Raw genomic sequence first — 27002 nt, forward strand, 5'->3', positions numbered from 1 at the left:
CGAGTAAGTAAACCTTGCAAGGAGAAAAACCGCAGGTAAGCGGTGAAGGAACCACAATTAAAGTGGTGGGAATCTTGTACAAGACCGCAATAAGAAGCGGGCGGCCATAGAGCCGGGATTTTCTTCCGCGGTAAAGCGGGGAGTAAAGGCCGACTGAAGTATATGCGTGGAAAAAGTCAATGTGTTAGTTAGTGTCTTTAACGTCTGCGTCTGTTGTCTATGTGTTCATAATGGGATCTGAAGTATCTAAAGTGCGGTTAGAAGGGTCTTTAAAAGACCTGCTGAAAGCCAATGGAACTCCACTAAAAGCAAAAACTGCTCGGGCCTTTTTGAATACAGTGGAAAAGGCGGCTCCATGGTTCCTAGATGAAGGCTTGCTAAACATACCTCAATGGGACCACCTGTGATCCAGGGTTTGGCCCCTGTAAAACCTATTAATGCCTCGGGGCCATATCAACCTTTGCCATTGAGGACCCGGTGCCACAGGCGAGACATTATCATAAGCTGTTCCATGTGAATGCTTTAACTCTTCGCCTCAAATTTAACATAACAAAAGCACAGGCATGGGACATAGTAGTCTCCTGCAGAAACTGCGTGACTTTACTACCTGCACCGTCTTTGGGGGTTAATCCTAAGGGTCTGTTACCTAATCATATATGGCAAATGGATGTCACACATGTTTCAGAATTTGGAAAGTTAAGATATGTTCATGTCTCTGTAGATACCTGCTCTGGAATAATTTTTGCCTCAGTGCATATAGGGGAAAAATCCAGAGATGTTATTGCCCATTGCCTACAGGCTTTCGCGGCATGGGAAAAGCCATGCCAGTTAAAGACAGATAATGGTCCAGCCTACACCTCACAACCCTTTAAAGCCTTCCTACAACAACTTGACATTCACTTGATACATGGAATACCCTATAACCCACAAGGACAGAGTGTTGTGGAGTGCGCGCATCTTACAATAAAAAATGCGCTTTATAAACAAAAAGGGGGAATAGGGTACACCTTCAGGTCCCCTAGAGATAAGCTCAACACCATTTTCTTTATTTTGAATTTTTTAACGTTGGACAAAACAGGTAAATCAGCTGCAGACAGACATGCAAGTGCTGTTGCTGCTCCCCCTAAGCCTTTAGTACTTCGGAAGGACACATCCTCACAGGAAAGTGGAATGGACCAGATCCAGTGTTAGTATGGAGTAGGAGGTCTGTATGTGTTTTTCCACAGGAAAAAGAGGCTCCAATTTGGATCCCAGAGCGGCTGGTGCGTGCAGCCTTGCCTCCGAACACCAGTCATGATGCTGAAGATGCTGATGATAACGCTGGGGATGCTACACCTCCTGCGGCAGACTCAAGCCAGGGAGCTGTGAGCAGTGGTTAAAGCATGGCTATATCCTTTACCAGTGACTAATTCTTTTCTCATATTCCCTCCTCTCCCTTTGATGCATGGCAGGTCTATAACTTGTTAGGAGCATGTACTGATATCTCAGCAGTGTCCATGTTAAATGGTGGCAAATTCCTCAACTGTTCTTATAAACAAAATGACTCTAGTACCTTTGAGACAACAGTTAATGTGTCTTGTCCCAATAATATTACTTACCAGCCCACTCCCATATGCGTCTCGCCACCGTTCCTTTTCCTCGTAACAAATGCTAGCAAGCTGAATGATATGTTGAATTGCACTAAGAATTGCTATCTTTCCCAGTGCTGGAATCTCACGGCCTTCAAGCTGGCTGTGTGTATCCCTACCCATGTTCCTATCCCAGTTTTCATTCCAGAGGACAAGTTACCAGTGGTGCTATCCAGAAAGAAGAGAGATTTTGGTATCACAGCCGCCATTGTGACAGCATTGGCTATATCTACAGCAGCTGCCACGGCAGCAGCAGTCTCGCTTGCTGCAACTAGACCCACTGCGGAAGCTGTGAACACCCTTGCAGCAGGAACGGCAGCAGCCCTTCAAACACAGACTCAGATCAATGCACATCTGCAAGCAGGAATCCTAAATAGTCAACCAGAGAGTGGATTTGGTTCAAGAACAAGTGGACATATTGGGGGCCCTATTGGGACTGGGATGTATAGCACCCTTCCCGGCAATTTGTGTAACTCCCATAGCCTATACTAATATGAGTGACTTACAGAATGTCTCCCGACAGCTCTCCCAGTATTTGCAGGGTGCTTGGTCTGACGATTTTCCGACGATTTTCAAAATTTCACACGAGTACGTGTGTGCAACCAACTTCCCTCCCAGAGCTATTTCAAACATTCAGCAATATGTTCCAGTTTACCAAACAATGGGCTGGCACAATTGGTCTTCTTGTCCTCCTTCTTATTGGCATTCTGCTTCTATTCAGAAAAGTTCGCCAATGGAGAACACAGCAGCGAGAGCAGAGCCGAGCTATAGTACAAGCCCTTATGTCAATAGAGGCTGGAACATCTCCCCAGATATGGCTAAGCATGCTAGATCGGTAGTCAAAGATGGGTAAGATCAGTAGAGAAACATACCAACCTAAGACAGGACAGAGATCATCGATATCTTGTGTCTGATGACGGGTAAGGATGTTTTCTGCTACTGACAACCTAAGACAGGCACGATCTCTGCCATAAAACAAAAAAGGGGGAGATGTCGGGGACCGCCTCCGGCTGGGAAAGTCCCCGCCATTACAAGATGGTGCTTGGCTCACTGCCAGCAAAATACGCTACAAGTGAACACCGAACTTTCTGGTGAAGCTTGCCTAAAGGAGGACATAGTCATTGGCTGTTTCAAATTTAATCAGCATAGTAACAGGACTCTCATTGGCTCTCCCCATTGTTTGGCCCCTTATTGGTCACCTTGTTCACTGATTGGTCATGTAAACGTATATAAGTGTGTAGACTTGCGGAAATAAAGAGAGAGAAGATAGATTTGAACCGGGGCTTCTTGTCGTCCTTGCGGGTCGAGGGCGACATTGTTGTGGTCTCTAGAAATGAGCTCAGGGAAACTTAATGTGACTGTGATTAAAAATGTCCCAGGGAGCTATTTTTTTCTCATTCAAATCCTCAGTGCCCAGCTGTCTTAATATAGGCTTTTGTAGTTAGGTAGGGTGAGGTCAACAGATCGGATGGTTGCCATTGGAAAGACAGTTTGTGACTCACAAGTCCCAAGACAGGGAAGCACACTGTTCCCTGCAGGACTACCTGGAGAAGCACCAGTGATATGTCAGGAAGCGAGGAGTGGGGGGGCCCCTGTAGGCAAGAGACTTTATTGTGGTTTCTATGGGGAGGGAAGGGGCAGACAGAGCAAGTGGGTTTAGGATTGGCTAATTTGAATCCTTTCAGTGGGCTCTGGAGTGCAGGGGCTGCCCCTGGTTCTTGGGCCTGGGAGATTGGGGAACAGGGAGAATGTTCAGAGTCTGAGAGCCCCAAAAAGGAGGCAGCTGAAGTATGGGCTCTGAATTGGCTGGTTTGCATTTGAAATGTACACCGGAAGGCAAGGAATCACTAGGAACTGGGTAGACTTGGGGTGGACAGTCCCTCCAGGGTCAGCAAAGGCCCAAAGCCTCGGAAACAGAAAATAAAGGACCCAGCTGATACACCACTACAAAGTTACACTCACTGACTAATGACATTGTGGGCATCTCCTGCACTGAAACACTGGACCACAGTGCTGAGCACACATGGCAAGAGCCATGCATGCTCTTGTCAAGTGGGGATGGCAGAGCACCTCAAGCCTTTGTGATTCTTTTCCTACAGATCTCAAAATCTCTACAATCTTCACAAGAGTTTTTTGGGGATCAGTGAGTGAAAGAGAAGTGAGATTATTTCCTTGTGGCTTCCAGGCCCACAGTGTACCCACTGTGCAGAGGACACTCTGTGGCCTTCCCCCCCCCCCCACGCAGGGCAGGCCATGTGGGTCTTTGCTCCATCTGAGGCCAGGGGACCATGTGTGTGCCAGGCGCATTGCTAGGTGCTTTAATATACCTGCTTTCATGGGGCCCTCACTTCAGCTTGAGGTGGTTTTTCTATTTGTTCCAGCTCCTCAGATGTGGAAATGTGGACACCACGAGAAGAATAACTTGCCAGAGGTCATACAAGTAGTGGATCGGGTGGAATTTGAATCCAGCTTGTGTGAGGGCAAAGCTCTATTCTGGGCTGCTGTGCAAAGATGTAATGTCATTTCTGGGTGTAACAGCTACCTGGGCTCTGGCAAGGCAAAGACACTAACTTACTAAATGGCTTTACACCTTTTCTTCTCCACCCTGCCCCTCTGGGGAACCACTGGACAGCTTTTCAGTATCTTTTACAATTGGGAGCATCCTGCTGCCCGTTTGACTTATGGGCTTGGGATAGTGGAGAGGAAAGGGAAATCTTATGAAGGCTTTCCAGATCGTCACTCCAGATCTCTGTTTATGAACTTAGGAAGGAAAAGAAAGTTTGACATCATATTCCCTAGATCCTCAACACCACCAGGATTTTAGGTGGGAGGTGACAGAATCAGGCAGGGAACACCAAGCAGACCACCCAGGAAGGGAGCCTAATGGTGTCAACTTGCATATGGTCCAGACCTACCCTTCAGTCTGATGCTGATCAGTAAATCGGGGGAGCGGGTCTAAAGTAAGTGAGGATGATCACAGAGTCTATGCTGGCTGTTGTTTTCAGATTTTTTAAGGAAGTTACTCGAAAGAGATGGGAAAGAGAGAATTATCTCTCCCCTCCCCCCTTTATTGCCTGTGGTTGTGTGTTTGCAGAGATGTGGGCATTGTTGAGAGGGTCAGTGAGAAGAGAATTTCGAGAGTCTCTTCAGGTCCCAAACAGCTCTAGTCCTTTCAGACTCCATCAGGCTTATTCTTTTCTTTCTTTCTTTCTTTCTTTCTTTCTTTCTTTCTTTCTTTCTTTCTTTTTTTTTTTAAAGATTTTATTTATTTATTTGAGAGAGAGGTTGAGAGAATGGTAGGAGGAAGGCAGGGAGAAGCGGAATCCCACAGAGCATGGACCCTGACATGGGACCCGATCCCAGGACCCTGGGATCATGACCCGAGCTAGAGGCAGACACTCGACCCTCTAAGCCATCCAGGTGAACCCATCAGGCTTATTCTTAAGGCAAAATAGTCCCAGTGGTAACCCTGTGGCAGTAGTTTTGGTGCTCTGAGAGCACAGACCAATATTCAGAGTGTCCACCCTTCTGGAAATCCAGAAAGCTGATGCCAGGGCTATGGCTTGAAAGTGCAATATTCTGACTTGCCAGGAAAGATTTTGATAAGAAAATCTAGGGAACTGAATGTCAAATTCTCTTCCCCAGAGGCCTAGACTATCTGTGCCAGGGAGGGGGCTTTCTGCAGGGGGCTCCTGCCCTGCCTTGGCCTCGCTGGCTGTTCTTCATGTGAAGGGTTCCTCCATGAGAGCAGCTTGCCCCTACACACACCCTGTCCCTTCCCTGCTTCCCAGTAAATTCTCAGCCTCAGGAGGTCTAGAAATCTGCATTTAGAAGTCTGTCTTAGAAATCTGCATTTTCAACATGCAGAAAAGGCTCAGATGGATGGCTAAGTGAATACCAGAGGTAGGATGTAGTTAGATCAGAGCAGGGCACTGTCCTTACAGATGGCTGGGGACATTATATTAACTGTGTTGTATGCCTTTTTTTTCTGTTTTCTTGGTGTTTTGGTGCCTGTCTCTCAGGGACAGCACAGAGAGACTGCCCCTCCCAGGGCTAGCTAATTCCTAGAGCTAGCAAGCAAACTACTTGATATGCAAACCAACCAATCCCGAATCTATACACTTATCCACTTCCTTTTATGACACCGCTCTGGTACTGGACACTATCCTCCTGCCCTAAATCACTTGAAGGCCGGGTGATTTAGGGACCACCCCATCTGTAGCCCAGAACCTGCTGAAATTATTCAAACTGTGCACTCCTAACCCTGCTGAGCAGCTTACCTTGCTTTATTCAATCCTTGAAGCAAAACCCATAATAAACGCATTTGCCCACATTTTCCCCCAACACCTGTGCCCTGACTGACCCTGGTTGCCCCCTTCTCTTAGGAACTGTGTGTGTAACAACAAATGTTTTATCTTCTGACCTGTTGGTCTGAAACATAATTAAACCTACATTTTAAAACTGAGGGTATCTGGCTTGCTCAGCCAGTAGAGCTGTGAGTTCAAGCCCCACCTTGGGTGTAGAGATTACTTAAAACAAATGTGGGAGAGCTCATTTCCCCTTAAATGGAGTCATAACTTGTCCCCCCAAACTATTTGTTAATGCTAATCATATTAGAAAGATTCTATAATTCACCCTGATCTGGTCAATATTTTTATTATTGAAGGGGTAAAAAGTGTAGAAAGCATATCGAAGTTTTGGTTGAAAAAGGTTGGAATAGCTGGATGTTCGATGGCAATATCAAGTTTTAAAAATATCTTGACACTTTATTAATATTGAGGTGTGTGCCCTCTATCCCTACACTTTGAAGAGTTTTGATCAGGAAGGGATGCTGTCCTTTGTCAAATGCTTTTTCAGCATCTATTGAGAGTATCATATGGTTCTTGTTCTTTCTTTTATTGATGTGTTGTATCAAATTGATTGATTTGCGGATGTTGAACCAACCTTGCAGCTCTAGAATAAATCCCACTTGGTCGTGGTGAATAATCCTTTTAATGTAATGTTGAATCCTATTGGCTAGTATTTTGGTGAGAATTTTCGCATCTGTTTTCATCAAGGATATTGGTCTATAGCTCTCTATTTTGATGGGATCCTTGTCTGGTTTTGGGATCAAGGTGATGCTGGCCTCATAAAATGAGCTTGGAAGTTTTCCTTCCATTTCTATTTTTTGGAACAGTTTCAGGAGAATAGGAATTAGTTCTTCTTTAAATGTTTGGTAGAATTCCCCCGGGAAGCCGTCTGGCCCTGGACTTTTGTTTGTTTGGAGATTTTTGATGATTGTTTCAATCTCCTTACTGGTTATGGGTCTGTTCAGGCTTTCTATTTCTTCCTGGTTCAGTTGTGGTAGTTTATATGTTTCTAGGAATGCATCCATTTCTTCCAGATTGTCAAATTTGTTGGCGTAGAGTTGCTCATCGTATGTTCTTATAATTGTTTGTATTTCTTTGGTGTTAGTTGTGATCTCTCCTCTTTCCTTCATGATTTTATTTATTTGGGTCCTTTCTCTCTTATTTTTGATAAGTCTAGCCAGGGGTTTATCAATCTTATTAATTCTTTCAAAGAACCAGCTCCTAGTTTCATTGATTTGTTCTATTGTTTTTTTTGGTTCTATTTCATTGATTTCTGCTCTGATCTTTATGATTTCTTTTCTCCTACTGGGTTTAGGGTTTCTTTCTTGTTCTTTCTCCAGCTCCTTTAGGTGTAGTGTTAGGTTGTGTACCTGAGACCTTTCTTGTTTCTTGAGAAAGGCTTGTACCACTATGTATTTTCCTCTCAGGACTGCCTTTGTTATGTCCACAGATTTTGAACCGTTGTGTTTTCATTATCATTTGTTTCCATGATTTTTTTCAATTCTTCTTTAATTTCCTGGTTGACCCATTCATTCTTTAGAAGGATCCTGTTTAGTCTCCACGTACTTGGGTTCTTTCCAAATTTCTTCTTGTGGTTGAGTTCTAGCTTCAGAGCATTGTGGTCTGAAAATATGCAGGGAATGATCCCAAGCTTTTGATAACGGTTGAGACCTGATTTAGGACCGAGGATGTGATCTATTCTGGAGAATGTTCCATGTGCACTAGAGAAGAATGTGTATTCTGTTGCTTTGGGATGAAATGTTCTGAATACATCTGTGATGTCCATCTGGTCCAGTGTGTCATTTAAGGCCTTTATTTCCTTGTTTATCTTTTGCTTGGATGATCTGTCCATTTCAGTGAGGGGAGTGTTAAAGTCCCCTACTATTATTGTATTATTGTCGATGTGTCTCTTTGATTTTGTTATTAATTGGTTTATATAGTTGGGTGCTCCCACGTTGGGGGCATAGATATTTAAAATTGTTAGATCTTCTTGATGGACAGACCTTTTGAGTATGATATAGTGTCATATGAAAAACCCACCGCAAATATCATTCTCAATGGAGAAAAACTGAAAGCTTTTCCGCTAAGGTCAGGAACATGGCAGCAATGTCCATTATCACCACTGCTATTCAACATAGTACTAGAAGTCCTAACCTCAGCAATCAGACAACAAAAGGAAATTAAAGGCATCCAAATCGGCAAAGAAAAAGTCAAACTATCACTCTTCGCAGATGATATGATACTATATGTGGATAACCCAAAAGACTCCACTCCAAAACTGCTAAAACTTGTACAGGAATTTAGTAAAGTGTCAGGATATAAAATTAATGCACAGAAATCAGTTGCATTTCTCTATACCAACAACAAGACAGAAGGAAGAGAAATTAAGGAGTCAATCCCATTTACAATTGCACCCAAAACCATAAGATAACTAGGAATAAACGTAACCAAAGAGGCTAAGAATCTATACTCAGAAAACTATAAAGTACTCATGAAAGAAATTGAGGAAGACATAAAGAAATGGAAAGATGTTCCATGCTCCTGGATTGGAAGAACAAATATTGTGAAAATGTCTATGCTATCTAAAGCAATCTACATGTTTAATGCAATCCCTATCAAAATCCCACCCATTTTTTTCAAAGAAATGGAACAAATAATCCTAAAATTTATATGGAACCAGAAGAGACCTCGAATAGCCAAAGGAATATTGAAAAAGAAAGCCAAAGTTGGTGGCATCACAATTCCGGACTTCAAGCTCTACTACAAAGCTGTCATCACCAAGACAGCATGGTGCTGGCACAAAAATAGACACATAGATCAATGGAACAGAATAGAGAGCCCAGAAATAGACCCTCAACTCTATGGTCAACTCATCTTTGACAAAGCAGGAAAGAATGTCCAATGGAAAAAAGACAGCCTCTTCAATAAATGGTGTTGGGAAAATTGGACAGCCACATGCAGAAAAATGATATTGGATCATTTCCTTACACCACACACGAAAAGAGACTCAAAATGGATGAAGGACCTCAATGTGAGAAAGGAATCCATCAAAATCCTTGAGGAGAACACAGGCAGCAGCCTCTTCGACCTCAGCCACAGCAACATCTTCCTAGGAACAATGTCAAAGGCAAGGGAAGCAAGGGCAAAAATGAACTATTGGGATTTTATCAAGATCAAAAGCTTTTGCACAGCAAAAGAAACAGTTAACAAAACCAAAAGACAACTGACAGAATAGGAGAAGATATTTGCAAATGACATATCAGATAAAGGACTAGTGTCCAAAATCTATAAAGAACTTAGCAAACTCAACACCCAAAGAACAAATAATCCAATCAAGAAATGGGCATAGGACATGAACAGACATTTCTGCAAAGAAGACATCCAGATGGCCAACAGACACATGAAAAAGTGTTCCATATTATTCGGCATCAGGGAAATACAAATCAAAACCACAATGAGATACCACCTCACACCAGTCAGAATGGCTGAAATTAATAAGTCAGGAAATGACAGATGCTGGCGAGAATGCGGAGAAAGGGGAACCCTCCTACACTGTTGGTGGGAATGCAAGCTGGTGCAACCACTCTGGAAAACAGCATGGAGGTTCCTCAAAATGTTGAAAATAGAACTGCCCTATGACCCAGCAATTGCACTACTGGGTATTTACCCTAAAGACACAAACGTAGTGATCCGAAGGGGCACGTGCACCCGAATGTTTATAGCAGCAATGTCTACAATAGCCAAACTATGGAAAGAATATAGATGTCCATCAACAGATGAATGGATCAAGAAGATGTGGTATAGATACACAATGGAATACTATGCAGCCATCAAAAGAAATGAAATCTTGCCATTTGTGACAACGTGGATGGAACTAGAGGGTATCATGCTTAGCGAAATAAGTGAAGTGGAGAAAGACAACTATCCTATGATCTTCCTGATATGAGGAAGTGGTAATGCAACATGGGGGGTTAAGGGGGTAGGGGAAGAATAAATGAAACAAGGTGGGATTGGGAGGGAGACAAACCATAAGTGACTCTTAATCTCACAAAACAATCTGAGGGTTGCTGGGGGAGGGGGGTTGGGAAAAGGGGGGTGGGGTTATGGACATTGGGGAGGGTATGTGCTATGGCAAGTGCTGTGAAGTGTGTAAACCTGGCGATTCACAGACCTGTACCCCGGGGGATAAAAATATATTATATGTTTATAAAAAAATAAAAAATTAAAAAAAATCTTGACACTTTAAATTTGTCACTAATGTAAATAAGGTAAAGTTGAACAGAGTAAAAGTAACAAACTCTATGAAGAAATCAGTTGCTTACTGGTAGCTTAAATATGGTTCATATGAAAAAGACTCAGAGTTCATAGAATGTAACATGGAGACTATAAAAAACACAATACAAATATGGGTTCAGGACAGCCAATGTTAGTGTCCAAGTCCAAGGATCTGATAGAGTTATACCATACACTATATATCACATGAAGTATGATCATTACTTTTTGAGAGAGTGTCTCATCAATTGGAATGTGTCTGTAAAATGATGACCACAGTGATAATGGGGTAGAAGCCATCCACTGAAATAAACCCCTCTAAAATGTCAAGGGTCATATACATAAAATGGTTGAAGTTACTCTGTGTAGATACATGGCATAGAGCTAAGACCCATAGAGATTAATGGAGAAGTGGATTTTACCTCTGTATGAGGAAGAGCTTTCTATTAAATAATATTGTTCAAAAGTGGAATATGAATTCTCTTGAATCACAGGAAGTATTCAGAGTAATCACTAGCTGGAGGTGTTGTCAATGAAATTTCTTCATTAAGTGGTCAGTTAGACTCACTCACTTGAAAGATACTTTCTCATTTAAAATTAAAAACAAAATTTGCATTTTTTTGGTCTTGAGTTTTCTCATATGTAAGGTAGTATATGTCTCACAGCATTTTATGCATATCATTATTCTTTCTATTACAAAAATATAAGTGACTAGGTTATTTTTTCTTGAATCACATTGATAAGCTTTCTTTGAGAAAAAAAGCATAAATCTGTGTGAGTGCACAGGATAAATCTGATTTCCACCCTGAAGCTAATGTTAAAGACAAAATGGTTAACCTCTTCTACTTATTCCCATCCTCGGATAAATAGCTTGGCCTGAATGGTCTATATTGTCCCATCAGCTAGTTCTCTCTGTTTTGTAAATGTGACCAATGACATTAGGTGTTGTGCAGGAGGTAGATGAGACTCTCCAATTTTATTGCTAACTTTTGCTGTTTAAAGATCTTGAAAGAGCCTCAATTTCTTTGATAAGTTTTTCTTCCTCTTTTCAACAAATTGTGGACAAATTAAACTGGCTTTATCAGTTCTGTGGCTGGAAAAAACTGTAATTTTTTCCCTCCAAATTTTTGGCTTGACATGGACTCTATTAGTTCAAAAATAAAGAAACAAGAGACAGACACAACAAAACCCTAAACTGACTAAGTTATGAGTTATCATATGAAATAGAGTTTGAAAGGGGTCATTTTTGATTTTTAAAAATCTATCACTTCTCCCAAACCAAATATAATATATTCCATCTGAGAGGCTCTAAGTTTAGGCATCTGAAATGTACTGATAGCAAAATGGTGGACAAAGTAAACTGTTTATAAATTTTGTGGGTTAGATTGGAGAAGCACAAAATTTTTTTTATTGACACTCTGGAGTCTTCCTTGTCCTAGTTTTATAGCCCAGGGAACAAAGTGCCCTGAACTTTGCACGTATCTCCTTCATTTGGTCTGATAATGCATCCTCGTTAATATAATTAATTAGACCCTAAAGTTAATTAAAGCACCTGATGAATACTTCCTGTCACCTGAGCTCCTTAGGATCTATTATAATTAATGGCTATTTTGTTTGTTCATAATAACTCTGTTGGAGTGTCCTCCCTGGTAGAACTCAGGGTAATTTCTCTAGGTTGTATTTAAACCTTTAATAAGACATCTTTTTTCCTGGATAAATCTCACATGGAAGAATGGAAGAATAGCCAAAGAAAGCAGATTAAAGAAGTACTGTTATGGCTGGACCCCCACTTTCTGGCATTTCTCTTTCCTATGATTCTACTTAGGAACACACTGGTCTCGTCCATATTTAATAAAGAAAATTCTTTACTCCTCTAAACTTCTGACCCATTCAGCACATTCCATCTGAATTTTTCCTTAACAAATCGCTAGTTTCTTTTTTCAGGTAACAAATAGGCATGAGAACTTATTCCATTTCTGATTGTTTTTGTAGAGAAATAGGTAAAGGAAGAACAGTAGTAGCAGTAGTAGAGCAATATGCTTTCCCTTCCTTGAAAAATGTACATTCATGATTTGAACCACTTTTAGATGCATTAAAATCATACCCATAAATTCCTATTTGCCTAAGATATGGGTTTATGGTCACATGTAGAAATAGCCTCAAGAGTGGTTCTGTTCTCTAAATACTGTCAGAAAGAAAGGTTTAAAACCAACTATCAATACTTACAGGAAGTGCCTTTCAAAACTTAATTGTCTTGTTGTCAACAATTATGTGTAGTTTGATAACTCACTTAGATACCCAAGAGTACATTTTTTCAACTAATTTTGCCCTGAGGCTTTTTCAAAACGCTGCTTCAAATTTATTGTTTCTTGGGTGCATCGTTGAGAAATTTCTCATAGCAAAGTAGAGAAACTTACATTTTTCTAGGCCAAAATGACATTAGTAATGTCCTCCAGTGTGGGAATTTGGGGACCTAGCCTTGAAGCAGACATAGAACTCTGTTTTGGAGAAATGTTGACCTTAACTTGGGAATGTTCCTCCTTGTCTGACATAAGTCTGATTATGTTCCTCATTTTTATATGATTCAAATCTTTTAAAAATACAGAGCTCTTCTTAAAGCTTACAGCAAGAGTATGTACTCTGGGCTCTTGTTAGCGAATATAGCCTTGAACATAACCCACTTCCCTCTCCAGCTCCATTTTAGGCAGAAAGAGGGATTCTCGAGGATATACAGTTCATCCATCCTTCTTAGATTTGTATTTCACAAAGGGTGAAGCAGAATCACGGAGGAGCTTCTTAAAACTGGCAAGGCCGTGGTCCTGAAATCCCAGTCTCTGGAATGGGACAAGAAGCCTGCTATAAACCAGTTGCATTACACTGTGCATTGAGACCCCACAAGCTCCACAGCTAAATCTACCTGGGACTAAGCCATATCACAGAACCATTTTTACCAATTTGTGTTCTGGCATGAAACCCTCAGAAACCTTGGAAGAAGCAGTCATGTGGAGAAAGCATCCGTTTTTCAGAGGAGCCATGGCTCTGCCCTCCACCATCAGTGCAATGGGCCCCTGCCTGGAGTGGGAGTACTGGGAGATCTAAACTGCCCTCTTTGGCTGGGATTCCTTTCATTTTTTTATTCTCCATTGGTCTCAGAAATCCCCAGTATTTCTTTTATTTTAATCATGAAATAGAAACGCAAAGTTAGGGGCACCTGGGTAGCTTAGTCGATTAGGTGTCTGCCTTTGGCTCAGGTCATGATCCCAGGGTCTTAAGTTTGAGCCCTGAATTGGGATCCCCACTCAGTAGGGAGTCTGCTTCTCCTTCTCTGTCTTCCTGCTGCTCTCCCTACTTGTGCTCTCTCTCTCTGTCAAATAAATAAGTAAAATCTTTTAAAAAATGCCATCTTACCATAGTTATTGTAAGAATATTCTTCAGGATGCTGTCCACTGTGTCACTCAGTGCCTAGTATCTCATTCAGTGTCACCTGGAATGATTTCCTTTAGGTCTTGCTGCTACTATAAACTATAATCTCTTAGGTAAATAGTATTTGTTTTATCTTATGGACAATATGAATTTTGAATCACTCATGTTTTTGGCTTTTGCTTTGGTAACTGGGCAATTCAGCATTAAACACGTGGGCTGTTTTAATAATGAACTAACTGTCTGTAAGGATTGAAACAAGGCGTTAGGCTACTATGGACCTTCTGATGGGTGAGAAGATGGATCGTCTGCTTCTAGACCACAGTTGACCATAGGTAACTGATAAGGGGGAACTTGTGTAATGTGTAAAACATTAAACTTTTAAAGAAAGGATTAATTAATTAATTAATTAATAAGTGCATGCAAGCACATGCATGAAGGGAGAAGGGGCAGAGGGAAAAGGAGAGGTAAAGATTATCTAGTAGACTCCCTGCTGATCGAGGAGCTCAGTGCTGGGCTTGATCCTAGAACCCGAGATCATGACTTGAGCCAAAATCAAGAATCAGATGCTTAACTGACTGAGCCACCCAGGTGCCTCTTCAATTTTTGTTGTTATTGTGTCCTGCACATAAAAGGCACTTAATATGAATCTGCTAAATGAGTAAGAGGTGAATTCTAGAAGGCATCTAAAGAAAATCTGGACATACGCTATTTTAACAGAAGATATAAGAATAAAACCAATATTTAGAACAGTATTAATAGCCAATAGCATTTGCAAGTTATGTGCTATAGACATGATCTTACTTAATCATCACAAGAAATAAACAAAATAGGTATAACTAATACATATAAGGACAGTGAGCCATAGATAGGGTAATGACCTCCCCACCCAGTGGCTACCCAGGTCACCAGAGGGTAAGCAGCAGAGCAAGAAATTTTGAGCATGTCTTCTGGCCAAGCTTTTGTTTATTGGCTACAGGACTTTGGTTGCACCCAGTGGATGCAGACTTTGGTTGGCTTCTGCCCACTTTGTTTCAGGTGTTCATTTGTCCTAAGTAACTGAGATCTTAGAAGAGGTTGTCCTGTTCTCAGAGATCAAGACATGATTCATATAAACTCTTGCTTCACCTCCTAGACAAAATCCAACATCTTCCTCCAAATCTTTGTAGCCTTCTGGAGGCTTTTATTCCCCCAATTTTGGCTTAAAGTACCTATTTTGATGGAGCTCTCAAAATTTTCCCTGTCTCTCCCCTTTAGCTATTCTCTTGTCTCTGCTCTGTGCAGATGTAAGATAGAATTTGGTTTCTTTGACTGGTTTCCACAAGCCCCCTATGTGACACACTTGTGTGTAGCAGAAGATTTAGAGAGACAAACAAATTTTATAGACAGACTTCCAAAGCATTTAATATTTGTCATTGGACAATCTTCTCCTTTAATGTTCCTTGGCTACCTTACCATAGGAGATTGCTTATTGGCCAATTTCTCCAACATGTGCCAGGCTTGGGACTCTGCACATTTCTCTTCTCCCCATCTAGTGGCTACCCAGCCTAGACAGTTGGAGTTGAAGGTATGCATGTGTGGAAGGTGCTCCATGGTGTGTGAGTGTGGAGAGCTCTAAGGTGGTCCACTTCAAGATCATCAACTCTCAGACCAGTTGATCTGCCTGAAAATGCCCCCATGGTCCAGATGTTTCTCTGCTTCTTTTTTCCCACCTCCCCTTTCATAATGACCCCCTCCTTTCCTGCTTTACAGAGGAATAACATACCTCTCCCCAGTCCCAAATTTTATTATAGTACATTGCTTTGGAGTGTTAAAACCTTTGCACAAAGGAATTGTTTGAAATATTGATGTGGGGCACCTGGGTGGCTCAGTGGGTTAACGCCTCTGCCTTCGGCTCAGGTCATGATTCCAGGGTCCTGGGATCGAGCCCCACATCAGGCTCTCTGCTCAGCAGGGAGCCTGTTTCCTCCTCTCTCTCTGCCTGCCTCTCTGCCTACTTGTGATCTCTGTCTGTCAAATAAATAAATAAAATCTTTTAAAAAAATGAAATATTGATGTGTGTCTGAGAAAGTGATAGATTTTAGTGAGTGGGTAGCTATTCCTTTTTAGGTAGGATGGTTCCCAGTCTCGGCTTACAACAAAGTTGAAGGAGAACTTGATTGGATTGTTAGTTGATAAATCATTTAAAAATACATTTTGAGGATATATTACTATGCTAATTTGGAGAAGTAAAACTCAGGGAGAATCCTGCACTTGAGTGATGTTGCCATACTAAAATGCCTTCATTTCCATCTACGTACATAGGTGAGTAAGGCGTTTGCACCATTTTCATCTATAATAAAGACAAGTCAGTGTAGAATTAATGCTGTGTCCTGGGTCATTTTGGCAATGAGTGTAGTCATCTAAGGATAAAGGAATTCAGAAAAGGAATGGTGCCAAATCTGTTAAGATAAACATTTCCAATTTTCTTTTTGTTTTCATGTAATATGTAGGCATACCCTGTTTTATTCCATTTTGCTTTATTACTCTTTGCAGATATTGTACCCTTTTTTTTTTTTCAAATTTAAGTTTTGTGATAAGCTCGCATTAAGCAAGTCTACAGTCACCATTTCTCCAAATTTGCTCACTTCATATCTCTATGTAACATTCTGGTCATTTCTGCAATTTTTAAAGTTTTTCCTTATTATTAGATTTTTGATGGTGATTTGTGTTTATGACTATGACTCACTGAAAGCTCAGATGATGGTTCGCCTTTTTATTTAGCAATAAAGTATTTTTAAATTGAGCTACGTGCATTTCTTTTAAAGACATAATGCTATTGCACACTTAATAGACTACAGTTTGGTGTAAACACAACTTTTATATGTATGGGGGCACCACAAAATTCACTAGACTCACTTTATTGTGATATGTGTTCTATTACGGTCTTTTAGCCAAACCTGTGATGTTTCCAAGGTAGGTCTGTATTCGATCATTTTCCTCAGTGATGTACTACTACTAATAACTGTAATCATAAATCAACCAACAAATTCTTAAAATTCATAGGAAATAAGCAACCAACTTCAAAAATTAGCTTTCATTTAGTTATGGTAATCCATAATAAGGCTTTCAAGCATGAAATTTGAATAAAATGCTACTGTGGAAGAGGAATGGAAATCCAAGATGAGAGATAAAACATAAGCAATAACAAAAATAAGATAAACAGAAGTGTAAAAGGAAACAAATAAATTTTGTTATTTTCTTCCCATTACTCAGTAGATTATCTTGCACAGGCTCTAGTGCAAATGGGCCCAAATCACTTTGGAGGGTCCTGTTATCATTTAGTGGGCAGGGCACTTCTCCTGTGTACATGAGGACAGGAAGCAGGATGAGGATGATTTATGATTATCCCTCTACACTAGTCATTGCTATGGGTTGGGTGTTCCAAGTACACTGACCTTAGAGTTATTACTTACTTTTTTTTTTTCCAATATAGTTACTCTTCACTGAAAAACAAAAATGCTTTCCGAATACTAACCAATAAGACCAATCCTATCTCTTCTTCCCAGATGGTGCAATAAAGACCTAAAAATATCAAGGAAGTTTTCTGAAATATTACAAGTAAGTGGAAGAAAGAGGAATTAGGGACCTTGTGTCCTCATTCTAGGATTAGTAGACTGCAATTTGTGGCTGCAGGTGTGAGGTCAAGGACGTAACTTGAAGATTATAGCATGATGGTGGCTTATTGTGACTTGTTAAACTAGACTGAAAAGAGCTGAATAACAAGCTCTTTCTTTTGACATTTTCTTGAATTGCCTTTTGAAACAGTCTTGGTGAAGTTTGTCCCTACCAGGTCTCCTGTACCCTTCACCCAGTATCCCCAAGCCTGTGAAATATGTCAAAAATAGAAGGGAATTTTCATGGATTATGTTGGCTCCTTCCTTCACTTCCTGGAACTCATGTGAGGTGAGCATATCAGAACCTCAGAAGAAGCCATAGGGGAGATGCAGGAGCAGGAGAGGTGAGGAGAGTGATGGCAGCCCCCTCATCAGGGATGGGTACTGTTGTAGGGACATGTTTTGCTGACATAGATAATGCCCTGGACCTTATATAGGTCCTTTATGATACCCCCAGGACAGGAGCACCTGTAAATTTGGGGTTCAGCAGCTGTCATATCCAAGAGGAAGAGTTAACATCACATCCACTGCAGTCCCTTTGAGAAAGGAGGGAGTTCTTGAATTTGAGAGGGCTGGAGTGGAGAATGAAGGGCTGGGGAACAGATGCCATCTCTGGGTTTCCCCTTGAAATGTTAATTCATATACCATAAAATTCACTCTTTCAAATTTTACAGTTTAGTGGTTTTTAGTATATTCTGAGTTGTGGGGCCATCACCAGTCTAATTCCAGAATAGTTTCATCACCTCTGAAAGAAACCTCATGTCCATTAGCAGTCATTCCCCATTCTTCCCTACAGCCCCTGGCAACCATTTTGGTCTCTGAGTATTTGTCTCCTTTGTCTATTATGGACACTTCAAATAAATGACTTGTATTTGAATTTGAGTTTTTTGTGACTGGCATTTTTCACTCAGCCTAACATTCCCATTTTTCACTCAGCCTAAAGCTTCCATGTTGGGGTATGAATGGATACTTTATTCTTTTTAATGGCTGACTAATATTCCACTGTATGTCTATACTACAATTTGTTCATCTGTTCACCGGTTGATGGACACTTGGGTTGTTTCCATGTTTTGGCTACCACAAATAATGCTGCTATGAACACTGGCAGAAAAGTTAATATTTTTTTAAAAAGTACATGTAATTGAGAGCTCATTTTATTGAACAATGCTGGCAGGCTACTCAAGATTCATTGATGTCAGACCTTACATGTATCTGGCTAGTCCAAAAGCCATGGTCGATTGGGAGTAAGATATAACAGAATTGTCTTATTAAACATCAAGGATGTGTAAATGTTTATTTGCCTGTCTCATCTACATATTTTCAAATCATACTTACAAATTTCATTGAAAATTATTGTTGCTTGATTATATTTTTATTGTCATGGCCATGTCACATTTGTATGTCAGAAATGTCTCCTAATATAAAAGTTTTCTTTCGTTTGATTTTAGCCTACTCACTAGCCCAGTGGTTCCCAAACTGAGTACTGAATTGCCTTTGGAATCTGCAAGAAAATTACAGGGGTGGTGCAAGAATATTTTAAATTTTGATTCAAGTTACTCCAAACTAGATACTAATAGTGAAGGACAGGCTACAGTTTCAACATTAGGGAACATTAGATAATGGCAACATTAGATAGGGACATAGTCACTAAAGAAATATCTTTGTGAAGCTAGGATTTTGGCAGGAAGTCTGATAAAACACCAAGTTCTGCATGAAAATCAATGTGGAACAAGAAGCAGGTTGGCTGTGTCCAATCTGATTCAAAGATCTGAGAGGCTATAGAGTAACCATCTGATATACACGTTCCCCAAATAAGTAATTGCTATTTAAGAATGAAACAAAAATTTTTTTTCTTTTTTTTTTTTTAAGATTTTATTTATTTTTGAAAGAGAGTGAGTGAGAGAGAGAGGAGGAGCAGGGAGAGGGGCAGAGGGAGAAGCAGACTCCCCGCTGAGCAGAGCACTCTACACTGAGCTTTATCCTGGGACCCTGGGATCATGACCTGAGCTGAATGCAGATGCTTAACCAAGTGAGCCACCCAGGCTCCCCTATGCTTTTTTTTTCCTTGTTGTAACTTAAATGTTATTTGAACCCGAGTACTTAATAAATGAAACTTTTAGATATTTCTTTTGGTCTCAGGGTGCCATGAAAAAATGACTGAAATTTGTAGGCTGCAAAAAACCCAGATGTTTGGGACCCTTTGTTCCAGTCTCTTTCCCTTAGTTTCTCAGGTTTGCTTTGCTGAACTCTTAGTATTTCTAAAGCATATCTTGCTCCTTCATGGGTCCATGTCCTTGCGCGTGTCTCTTTGACTTAGAATTTATCCTTTATATCTATTCTTCTCTCTGCAAAACTTTTTTAAACCCTTCGAGACTCTTCTCAAATATCCTCTCCTCTGGGAAGCCTTCCTTGACCTTTCCAGTAGTGGTCATGTACCAAATTTTCAGTGTTCCCAGAACATCTAGTTTATTCTTCCACTTTATGTCCTGCCCCCACCATTGTGCTGAAATTTTTCTGCATTACTGGTCTTCTTTTCTTATTCTGAGTCCCACAACCACAGAAACCACATCTTCGCAGTCTTGTATCCCCAGCACAGCCCTGAGTGCACTGTGATTGGCTGGTTCACTGCATGAGTAGACTGAATGATACCACAAGATATCTATCAAGCTACTTACCCTCTCTTCTTCGGAATTCATATTTTTTCACTGGAAGCAATTTACTATGGTAATATTGGAGAGTACTGTAAATAATCATGATTGCAGTGCCAATAAAGCCTTATAATCAGTCAGAGAGACCGTGTGAATACAAATTGTGACCGTTTCAAAGGCAATTTCCTGACCACCACCTCCAAGCCCATGGCGGACACAAAAGTTGTGCCAATCTACGAGCTCCAATTTAAATGATAGAGTTCACTGCAAGTTCAGCCTGAATTGGGCTTAAATGAAATGAAATTGATAGCAGATGAAAGCTCAACAGGTTCCAGAATAATTATATACTTGTTATGATGTTCTCACTAATTGGAGCACTAGCTCAGTGAACCTCAGCTTCTGGGACTGCTACTGGGGTAACTGGCAGACACATCTGTTTGGTACGAATCTGCATATTTGCTCATTTGCCAAAAATGTAAAGTAGAGCCCTGAATTAGTTTCAGTTCACTTCATCACTTCCAAGCTGAAGAATCAGCTGAATATATTATAGTCCCTCCTGCTCCCCCCGACATGCCAAATTACATCCACAAGTGAACATTCACAAAAGGCAACTTTAAAACAGGCTGTCTGGAATGGCGATGCATAGAGGCACATACACCCTTTGGATGAACATATATTAGTCTCATTTATCTAACCAGGGGCCCCATGCTCATACCAAAGAGGAGGCTGATAAAAAGACACTCTGTAGAAGCTCTTATTTTCACGACAAGGGTGAAACTTGTATTTTCTGAAAGGAAGGTCCCTTTAACTCCTATTTCGTTCCCTTTGGCAATGTGTGCATCCCCAGATAAGTATTTGCCTCATGGTTTCAAAAGTTGTGCTTCTAACAGAATTAAAGTTTAACCTTCATTAATCCCAGTGGTGTTTGCTCTAAAATAACTTGTTGCCGTTACTTTAATGCCATGTTCATTTTATTTTATCATGGTTCTCAAATTATAGTAATCCTCTCAGCCCTTAGAGTCAGTATAAAGCAATTTCATATTTATATTGTACTTGGCAGACTCAGGTTATCTTCAAATGTTCTAAAAAAATAAAAGTATCAAGCCACAGAGAAGGAACCACATTGTGGAGATGAAATGCATTAAAAAGAAATGGGCTCTCTTCCTCTTTAAATCATTGGTTGAAACAATGTCTCACATTGCTCCTCTTAGTTAATATTTATGGAAGCTTTATTTGAGAGCATAAGGAACAGTGAGTGACTGAGTTACCTTTGAGATAGAAATTCACTTACAGGCTCCATCCTGAGCCTGCAATGCCAGGTCCAACACATCGCTTGCCATAGAGGGTGAAGCTTCTCTTTCCCAAGCTCCTCCCTGTGTCCTTGAACAGGCGCCATGTATGGAGAATCAGCTGGAGCCCTCTTTGTGCGAGACACTTTCTGCATGGTTAGCAGTGAAGAAGACAGACAATCTAATAGGAGACCCAAGTGAAAGTAACTTAATCGATAATTATAAAGATCATTATTCAGTGATGATAGGATTGCAACAGTGTGATGGGAAAAGAACAATTTCTGACTATAGGGGTAGCGTTAGTAGACAGGGAAGGATTTCCTGAGCAGATATGAGATGAAGCCAAGGATTAGAAGGAGTAAACCTTGAAGGGACCTGGGGGAAGCACCCACAGGCAGAAGGAATGATAGGTGCAGAGACCCTAAGGACTGAAAAATGCAAATGTCCCTCCCCTCCACCCTGCCTTTTGCCAGTGCCCCATCCTTTGTTTCCCTTTCATCTTCTGTAAGGTAAACTGACCAGAGATTCCATCTGGTAGACTCCCTGGCTGAGACAGAAGTGTCTGACTCTTCAAAGAGCTAGCCATACCTAGTACTGGAAGGCAAGGTCTTAAAAAATTACATATTTGGATCCACAAAAACTGAAACTATGAAGCTTTTCTAGAAGACAGTTTCATGGGAACGGGGTTTGTGTTTTAATAGTAAACTCTGTGCAATTTACAGACTTCTAAGACACAGCCTGTTCTAACATTCTGTGAGGTCTACTGAAATAACCGCAAGTTCTGTACAAAGATGAAGAGTTGTTACTTTGCCTGTTTCATCTCTGAAATGTTGCTACCCTCTTGAATTCTTTCAAGGTGTGTGTGTGGGGGTCTGTATAAAAAGCAGAGATAGCTTAGCTTGTGGCCTGCCAGGGACCCTGTGGTCATGGGGACTCACAGCCATCTCACATGGCTGCACTTGCAGTCATCACATCCTTATTCCTCCCTACTCCAAGAGGATATTTCCATTAAGAAAAGGTAAAATGAGTACCCGTGGGACAGTGCAGATGGACAGCCTGTTGCCACCTGCCTGGAGTAAGAAATGGAAGGACGCAAAGATAGGATCACTTTGCCTGGGGGAGTGGCCCTGGGTAAGGCTAGTGCTGCTCTTTCAGTTGCCTGAAGAATTCCCTTTGTTGTTCAAGACCCAGTCCCGGAGACTTTCTATAAAATTTTACTTGCTCACACCTTATTCCCAGCCCCAAGGATGCTGTTAATCTCTATGCATACACAGATCTTGGTCCTCGCCCATTTTAGTGAACTGAGGTGTATCCAGCTGTAAACCTAGATCCCTATTTGGACTGTGAGCTCATCTGTATTTTACTCATATAGTTATCTTGGAGTGCCCGCTCCCAAGATGTTTGCTGGAAATGAATAAAATACATGCATGATATAGAGTAAATAGACCTCCTCCAAAGCAAATCAGAATGGCAGCGGAGCCCAGCACACCATCATAACTGGAGGAGGAGAGAAGTACCTTCCTCAACAGAATCCCTGTCCACCTGAAGTAAGGCCCATTACCACTTAGGACTGCTAATCTTTCATTCATCTATACATTTTCTTTTTCTCCGCTTTAGAAAATAATAGGCAGATGGTGGAGAAACAGAGATGTTTTGATGAAAGCATAACACTATTTAATGGGTTAGCCCGCACACTCTTTTTGTTGCTGTAAAGTCTGTCCGAAATGTGTGTTTTGGCTTCTCTGTCTTAGTAGCTTTGTAAGTGCAATCTTCTGAGCAAAATGGCATCTTTCTTTGAAGGTTGAAACCATTGTAACGCTCTGCAGTCGTCATAACATCAAGACCCCTGCCCTGGTTTCTTCTGGAAAATGCACGGGAAATATAATCAAGTCTTCACTAACCCCAGGGCATGACTGGTACAGTAATTTTTTGAATAAATCTTAAAATAATCTGGTTTCCTTATGACCATGCTTTCCCCCCCGAAGTCATAAGCTATAAAAAATTTGGATGGGTTTATGTTTCTGCTTAATCAAGTTTTACTGTCTGCCTTAAACTTTGTGCCAAGTGACATCCAGTAATCATTCTTTGTTTGGAGCATCCCAGCAGCTGAGAAGTCAAATTCATCACCAAGTGACAGTTTCACTCACATTCCAGAAGAGAAACAATTCATAAACCTCTCATCTTTATTTATTTTTCTTTTACCCCCCCATCAGGAAATCCTCTAGCCTGATGCTATTAGTAGATAGGACATGACCTTCCACACTACTGTAATATTTCTTTAGTTGGTGTGCTTGGTGAGAAGACTCCGGAAAAATGGATATGGAGAGAGCAGGATATATAATTCCTCCCTTCCTAGAATATGTCACAGTGATAAGTGGATGATGAATGCTGATGAGCTTTGACTATTTCCTCAATCAAGCTCTGCATTCTGGGGTGTCTATGCCTGTGTGAATATGTGTGTGTGAGTGTGTATTGCAGCTGCCATCTCTATTACTAAACCATCAGGATGATCACAAACAACCAAAGAAAAAATTGAAATGACACCAGATACATTATTTCATCCATCTACAGCATTAACAATGTGGTTTAGCAAAACATTCCTGGAACACATTTTGCCTTAATGTATCAGTGACAATAGCTGCAAAGAATTTCTGAAATCAAAGTCACAGATGTGGGTATGTTTTTTATGAATTTGATTATAACAAAACAACTCTGACTAAAGGGTCTTTAGTAGAAATAGGCTCCATTAGATCATCATTCTTTCTGCTATCATCCAAATCTGAAGACAAACGGACCTGGATCCAACACTTACTGCCTGGTTACTTTGGTTATGTTGTTAACCCTCCTAAAACCTTAGAAAACCTGCTTTAAGTTATAACAATCAAGTTGGAGAGAAAATGTGTGACAGGAGGAGACACTGGACTTGGAGTTTGACCACCAAGCCTCACTTAATGATAGAATAACATGGGACAAGCTGCCAAACTTTTCTGAATCCTATTTCCTCACTTAATGGATATGGATAACAATATAGTGCTTACAGGATTGCTATGAGGAATTAGATGAAGATATTTCAAGTAAGATGGTTGGAACACAGTAGGTACTCCTAGGCTGTAAAGTCTGTTTGCACTTTCTTCATAAGCCTGAAAAAACTGTTCTTCATACAAGGCTCAGATCAAATGACTTAAATCCAATGGCTGAGCACAATAACTAAGTATTAGTAGCAAAAACTGTTGTGAAAGTACTGTGTCAATGCTAGTTATTAGTGATGACAAAATTTAATAATGAAGAGACTGACTTTCCCACTATCAAATCTCTAAAATTGTAAATCTCCCACCCTAAATCACTAAGACATAGGAAGGAAGTATTTTCAGGCATTGGACAATAGGCAGCACTGCCCGTGTCCAATGTCTGACAACTTGTTTCATGTATTTTGTTTGGTTTTCAGTTTTTCCATGTAGGATAATAAATCTAGTGCCCATTACCCAATTATGGCTAGAAGTGGAGGCCTGACAGAGGTCTGTAATGAATTAAAGGTGCAATTACTAAGAAAATAAGAAGCATGGCTAAAAAGCTAGTATAAGAAGTAAAATGGAATATTAAAAGATTATTTGACCCAAATGAAGGCAGGAAAAGAGGGACAGAAAAAACAAAATCATATGAACTAACAAATAAACAAATAAAAAGCGATAGATTGGGGCACCTGGGTGACTCCGTGGTTAAAGCCTCTGCCTTCAGCTCAGGTCATGATCCCAGGGTCCTGGGATCGAGCCTCACATCAGGCTCTCTGCTCAGCAGGGAGCCTGCCTCCTCCTCCTCTCTCTTTCTGCCTGACTCTCTGCCTACTTGTGGTCTGTCTGTCAAATAAATAAAAATCTTTAAAAAAAAAAAGCGACAGATTAAAACCCAGCTACATCAATAATAACATTAAATGTAAATAGAGCAAAATTTCCACTTAATGAGACTGGACAAAAGTCAAAACTATGGTGGATATGGAGCTGTTCTACTACAACTTCTTCAAAGAAGGACTTGCCCCATCAGTCAGAAGTGAGCCTTCGTATTTGTCACTTATGCAGAAAACTGCTTCACTCAGAACATGCCCTTCCCAAAAAGGTCCATATCCAATTATTGATTAAGGCAGAGGCATATTGGCCCTTTCAGCCCAATGTGGGAGCTCTAAGAAGCCATATGTGCACCAGAGCTCCCTGCCGGGTGAGCTGAGGTTCTGTCAAGACTGCAGTGTGGTTTTTTTCCTCTTCCAGATCCTGCTCACTCCCCTTCCTTTCCACCTTTGTTGATTCCAATAAATACTCTGCACAGAAAACTCCAGCTTAGCATCTGTTTTTGGAGAGTCCAGCCTATGACAAACACGCAATTATAGGCTTTCCATAGGGATTTAAATGTAAAGACAGATTAATTAAATGAATAAGAAAAAATATACTGTGCAAACACTTGAGAAAACTGGTGTGGCTATCAGACAAGCAAGAACTCAAGAAGAGTGTTATCAAAGAAAAAGAGCACTATTTTAGATGATTAAAGGGTAAATTCAAAATCACAAAAAATCCTAAATATGTAGGTACTTAATAATAAAGTTTCAAAATATATGAAGAAAATTGACATAAATAAAAGAAGATAAAGATATATCTGTAGTTGTAACTGGAGACTTTATTTATTTTTTTAAAAAGATTTACTTATTTATTTGACAGAGAGACAGAGACAGTGAGAAAAGGAACAGAAGCAGGTGACGGAAGATGGAGAAGCAGGTTTCCCACTGATGTGCAGACAACTCCTTGTGGGGCTCAATTCCAGGACCCTGGGATCATGACCTGAGCTGAAGGCAGATGCTTAATGACTAAGCCACCAGGTACCCCATAACTGGAGAGTTTAACACCACTTCCTGAAAAAAAAATCAGTGTGAAATCAATAGTTTTGAAAGTGGTATCAAATGACCCAATTTTCATTTATAGAATACTATATGCAATAATGACAAAATGTACATTTTTTCAAGTGAACTTAATATATTCACCAAGATATCATATGAAGAGTATAAAATGTCTTAAAATACTGAAATATTGTAGAGTACATTTTCTGACTATAACAAAAAAAAAATTAAAAGCCAATAACAAAGAGATACCTAGAAAATCACCCAAATTTGAAATTTGTTTGGAAATTAAACAACACATTTTAAAATAATTTATGGGTAAAGAAGTCACAGTGGAAATTAGAAAAAATTTTCAATTAAATGATAATGGAAACACATATAGCAAAATTCACGTGATGCATTTAAAGCAGCAATCGGAGTGAAAATTGTAGCTTTGAAGGCCTGTATGAGAAAGAGGAAAGATTTAAAATCAAACGTTTCCAGAAATCAAAACAAAGCAGAAACAAGGAAAAGTGACAAGCCAAAATCAGTTATTTGAAAACATTAATAAACTTAAACTCTAATAGAGACATATAGAAAAGAGAGAAGCAACACAAATTGACAATTTTAAAAATGAAAGAGGGGAAATTGAACCAGGAGACAAGATGGCGGGCAAGTAGGAGGAAGCGCCGTTTCAACCTGTACCCTAAAGTGAGCTGATTACCTACCAAAGAACTCCGATCACCCATGAAATCAGCCCGAGATCAGAATTATACACGTCTGGATCTCTACAGGGGCAGAAGACACCACTGGGCAGGTAAAGTGGAGTGGGAACATCGGACTGATAGAGAAGATAAACAAAAGGGGGAGGGAGCCACCAGA

The sequence above is a fragment of the Neovison vison genome, chromosome 4 (genome assembly GCF_020171115.1).
Source record: "Neovison vison isolate M4711 chromosome 4, ASM_NN_V1, whole genome shotgun sequence".
Taxonomy (NCBI): Eukaryota; Metazoa; Chordata; class Mammalia; order Carnivora; family Mustelidae; genus Neogale; species Neogale vison.